Source organism: Melitaea cinxia, chromosome 13 (assembly GCF_905220565.1).
Source record: "Melitaea cinxia chromosome 13, ilMelCinx1.1, whole genome shotgun sequence".
NCBI lineage: Eukaryota > Metazoa > Arthropoda > Insecta > Lepidoptera > Nymphalidae > Melitaea > Melitaea cinxia.
In genome coordinates, this window is record NC_059406.1 from 6,904,929 (window position 1) to 6,910,928 (window position 6,000).

A 6,000-nucleotide genomic window follows, 5' to 3' on the forward strand; every position below is an offset into this window, starting at 1 on the left:
TGTTGTGGTACTAAACATTTCTTTAATTACTGGCCCGTTCATCAGAACAACGATAACAGAATAGTATTTGTCGGCGGGATAACTCTATAAAACATAAACGTAAAAAGTTGTTATAATATTCTACACATACTTTTAGTGCTCATGTGCATTTGATATACAAAAAAAAAATTATAATTTGCATTTCATAATGGTGAAAACGTTATTACTAAAGCGAAACGTTTCCACTTGAGTTCTTTTTAATCTCAATATCTTTCTAATATTCTGTTATTAATGGTTAAGCGATCTGTGGAAATGAAATGCCTACTTCAAACGCTGCAAATGAAAAAACTATTAGTATATTTTTTTCAATACGAGCCAATATCTTTTTGGACAATTGACTTTGATTATTCATCTGATACTAAATCATTATAAACTACCAGTATAAAGCCGGGGAAGGAGAGTAGTTTAGAAATATGAAACTATTTAAAATACGTAATTAGTGCAGCTGCCATCACTTATATTCAGCTCACAATATAACATAAATTATATACGCCAGCTTTGAAAGAGATGTAAGTTCAACTAGCTGAGGTAGGGCACAGCAAGAAGTGTCCTGCTTAAAATATGGAGCACCCCGACTGGGCTACCTCGATCTCATAGAAGATCACAGCTAAATGACCCTAATTTCAAACAGTTTTGTGTTCCCGTTGGTAAGGTGACCAAAGCTTCTAGGGGGGATTAGGGATAGGGTTGGTAATGCGTTTTCGATGATTCTGGTGTTGCAGACGTCTATTAACTATGGTAATAGCTTACCATCAGGTGAGCCGTACGCTTGTTTGCCGACTTGTTACATACTAAAAAAAGAATAAAATTTAAATATATACAGAGAAAAATAGCCACATTTGTAGGAACACGTCCTAGTCTTCCCTTGATGTACTTTTATTTAGTCAAGAGTATGTTAAGTTAGGTTAGTAAAGACAACAGTATAAAAGATATTTTGATTAAGTTATTTATACTTGATGTCGCAACATTGTCCTAAAAATGAAACCCTGACTTTGCGAAAGCGAGAGCTCGGTAATACAAGCTTTTTTTTCACCTGTTTATTGTCACTTTATTGTTACTTTTATACATGTGGTATGTATTTATATAGATATATGAAATGTTGTTATATAATAAAGTTCAGAGAGTTGCTACAGAGTTCTTCAGGTAAAGTATTAAATAAGTCAGTAATGCTATCTCATCGTTACAAGAATATTTCTAGAATTTTCTAATTTGGTATACAACTTGTTAACTAATTCTAACTTAGTAACCTAACTTTCAAAACCAAATCTAATTACCTCGGTTCTCAGAAGGTATGACAAGTTAGAACGTCACTGAAGTTTCGAATTAATCTTTATTACGACAAAAAGTGTCATATCACTACTTTTTAAGTTTATATTGTTAACCATTAAATTACAATTTTGTGCGTATTTCGTTTTTCGGGGCTTAAAACTGAATTATTTTTGATAAACATAATTATGTTGTTTAGCGATGCTTACGTTGTAAATATTATGCCGTCATAGATAAAACTTTTTCTAAATAATTAGTAAACTTAATTTTTTTTTTTTATATATTTCATTTTAAATTGATTGTTTCTATATTTTATATTAGTATGTCTCAAGGTCGACTATAGATAAGGCTGAATGGCTTTAGGTCCGCCTTTTGCAACATATTTTGTATACATGTAAAATAAAGTTAAATAAATTGAATAAATGTCACATTAACAATTTAAACTTTAAAAAAGAAAGATAAGATTCAAAAATACAGATAGGGTTAGAAAACTTAGGTTTTCTGTAGACATCTATGGAGTTACTCAATAATATCCGTATTAGTTAATGAAGACGGATTACTTTTTCTTTTTGCAGAATTTTATCCCATTTTTTTTTTTGATATTACTTAATGGAGAATGTTTCGTTCCTTTTCTATATTAGTAAATTAAATATCGTGTTATAAAATAACAGACAAAATTTTGATAAAGAAAGGTACAACGTTACAATTACTTTTGTCAAGCTTTAATAGTTGTTTGAGCATTGAGTGAATGGGATCTAAGATACTCCTAAGTAATGAGATTTTCGTTGTTATTAGTAAAAATAACGTTCTTGATATATTATTAAATATATAAAATAAATAATAAATAAGGTTATTTTATTTTCAGGAATTAAATTATAAAAAAAAATAATAAGAAACGTCAGATTATAAACAATCTAGAACGATTTGTTGTTGGATTCTAAAACAGTAATGCATTTAAAGTGTGAGATATTGATTGTTCTTATAAATTTTTTGGCTTTAGAATATCAGATCATTATATCAGAAATATCCAGCCATCCAGTCCCCCAAATATATTGTAGTCACAGCCATCAGAAAATCGGTAAAGACATGACTTATAATAGACGACTTTTGAATTAGATTATTTACTTTTAGCTCCACATCTTAGATATAGAAATAGTCATTAAAGGAAGTAAGACTTTTTTTGGTATCGCAGGGAAACCCAATTACGGGTGATATCCAGGATGCCCAGGTAGGCAGGCATTCCTAGACCGTATGTCGGCTTCAGCACTTGGGGGTGCAATACCGACCAAAACCCCTGCAGGAGCCTTCAGCCGCTTTAATTGAAGGGTCCCGGATCTGCAGACAACAGGATCCCTCCAGCGACAAAGGAAGTTAGACCTAATTTAGGGTTGCGGGCAGAACCGGGACATTTTTATTAGCTGCTGCTTAGCTTTAGCTTATGGATTAAAGAAAAAAGGAATGAAAATTTTCGACTGATTTTTTTGCTTAGACCAACTATAATTTTATAAAATTATCTGAATAATCAAAAGAAATATCCGGAATCCATATTCCGCTGAGATGGTTTTTTAGGCCAGCTATTCCATAATTCCATAAAATAATCGAGTCAAGGGAAAATAATGGGTAAATATTTCGGCTGGAGGTTGTAAATATGTCTACCATACCCACTACGATGGATCCACCCTGATCAAAAACAGATTCTTCAGTTAGGAAAGTACAATGTAAAATAAAAGTAATTTCGGTACATCTACGCAGCAGATTTATTCAGAAATTGCGTTTACTTTTTTATATCTCTATATATGAATATCCATCTAAATTAAGACGGCTTTCATTGAGATTACGCTGTAATTCAATCATCCTGTCTTTGTTTTATTGTCTTTCCATTGTACCACCTTACTTAATTCTAATTATTAAGGTATTCAATATTTGATCAGCTTGACAATCAAATAAGTAGGTTAAAAGTAACTCTTTTAAATTATATTAAGGCGCCTACATTATAATTATGATATTTATTACTTTTCTCCGTGGAATTTGTCATTCTGTTTACTAAGATGATAAGTTTTAATAAAAATTATTCACCTTACCAAAAAATTTCAACTAGGTACTACTTTGCTTTTACAAATATTGTTGGTACACATACTACACACCTATACTACATACAAATAAAATTAAAGTGTCAGTTTGTGATTTCAAAATTACCTTGTTTTTACAAATGTTCATGCCATTTTTGCCGTGAACTTGTGGAGGCCTATGTCCAGCAGTGGACTGCGGTAGGCTGATGTGTGTATACTACCTGACCCCCCAAACGTTGTTTTGCTATATATGTTATTGACCCTCTTAACCCACCTCCCCTTTAAAATGAGGGTATGAAAAATAGATTTTGGCCGATTTTCAGACCTACCCGATATGCACAGAAAATTTCATAAGAATCTGTCGACCCGTTTTGGAGCAGTATTTTAACTAACATTGTGACACGAGAATTATATATATATATATATATATATATATATATATATTCAAGTTTTATTGTTATTTATTTAGAGATTAACAATAGTTTATTAAACATTATACATATTTACAATTCACAACTTAAGAACTAAATATTTACAGATAGTTTTGGTATAAATCATGTCCACGTGGAATTGTGCCAAGAATGCTGGCAGCATTTCCCCGTTGAATCGCTATACCGATTCTCTGGGCAAAAAATGCACCAGCCCTCTTGTCTCACCAGGGGAGGCAATAAGGCGAGGAGTTATTTAAAAAGTTTTTAGTACTGCTCCTCCACGGTCAAAGTGTTTCGACTGCAAACGGTACAAAGATGTAATTTGGAATTAGTGACGAATATTTGTGCCGTTTAGTCGTTTCAGCTTTTTCCGCTGCGGCTCCCGCTTTTAAGGCTGTTTGGTTAGTCAAATATTATTTACGTGTGTCAAGATATACGAAGTTCCGTGAGCTAGGTTTTATATGTTGTTTATTGACAGAGTAATTGTTGTGTTTTTTAAGAATAATATTAGAGTTGTCACTTGATGTCACTAGCCGCGATAAGATCGTCCATATGTATTAAATATAAAACCAAATAATATAGTAATTAAAACCTGCGGTTTTATTTACGCCCTAACAGGTTATGGGCCCAGTGAACTATATACAATTGATTTCATACCAGTAAATACAGTGAAAAACTGTGGTAAAGTATACAAGCGAAATACGACAACGGATGAATCTACGTCTGAGTTATTTGACATTTTTACGTCGTATTTAATTTTAAAGATATTTAATTTTAAAGATTATAGGTATTGTTGAAAAAACATTATCATGGCTGCTTCTATTAAAATTGACCCGTTAACTGCAGATAACTATGATACGTGGAAGATTCACATGAGAGCCATTTTGAAGAAAAATGATTTGTGGGAATACGTATCGGGTACTATACCTAAACCGGTTCGTACCGATCCTAAGTATGCAGATTGGGTGAGGATGGACGGAAAGGCAGAATCAAATATATTACTAGCTATTAGTCCTAGTGAGCTCGCAGCATTAGATGGTTTGGATACTTCGAAACAGGTATGGGATAAATTGAAATCAATGTATGAATCTAGCGGACCAGCGCGTAAGGCGTCATTGTTGAAGAAACTTGTACTGACGCGCATGAAGGAAGAAGACGATCTTCGTAAGCACCTTGCAGATTTTTTTGATGCAGTTAAAAAACTCAAAGAAATCGGTTTAGTAGTGATTGACGAATTATTAGCGATTTTATTATTGTACAGTCTACCAGATTCATTTGCTATGTTTCGCACTGCAATGGAATCGCGTGATGATCTACCATCTACAGAGATATTGAAGGTAAAGATTGTCGAAGATTATGAAGGTAGAAAAGTTACAGTAACTGATCAGGGAGCTATGTTCGTCAAACGAACTCACGACGTACATCAAAAGAAAACTACACACAATAACATTTCACCCAATAATAAGAGACAAGTTGAATGTTATCGTTGTGGTCGTCGAGGACACATTGCGAGAGAATGTAAAACTAAAATGCAAAATAAGGCGAAGCAAAGTGCAAAACAAGCAGAATGCAGTTCTGAGCGGCTAGAATATATGACAATGTTTGGCACGACCGAAGAGGCTCATACCGGTGATTACAGTAATCCTATTTGGTGTATCGACAGTGGATGCACGGCACATATGTGTAATGATAAGCGTATGATACGAGGGTTTACGCAACTGAAAAATGAATTGAAGTTGGCAAATAATGGGAGTACACAAATAACCGGAGTAGGAAAAGTCATAATTCCGGTTGATACAGGTAGTGAAAAACGCCAGATAGACATTCAAAAGGTGTACTACGTCCCAGACTTACGAACAAGCCTTTTATCAGTATCAAAAATGACTGATCATGGTTTTGAAGTTCATTTTTCAAAGAATAACGCTGTATTTATTGATGAGAACAAAAAGGTTCATATTAGAGCAGACCGTATAGGTAATTTGTACCATGTGAGATTGGGTCAACAGTACTCCAATAATATTGAGGTGGCGAAGAAGCCAATTGACATGTGGCATGAGCGCTTGGGACACCTTAATGAACGTGATCTCAAGGCTATGGCTAAGAATAATTTAGTACATGGTTTGAGATTCGATGTTAATGAAAAATTATCAGAATGTGAGGTATGTTTAAGTCAAAAACTAACATCTAAGCTATTT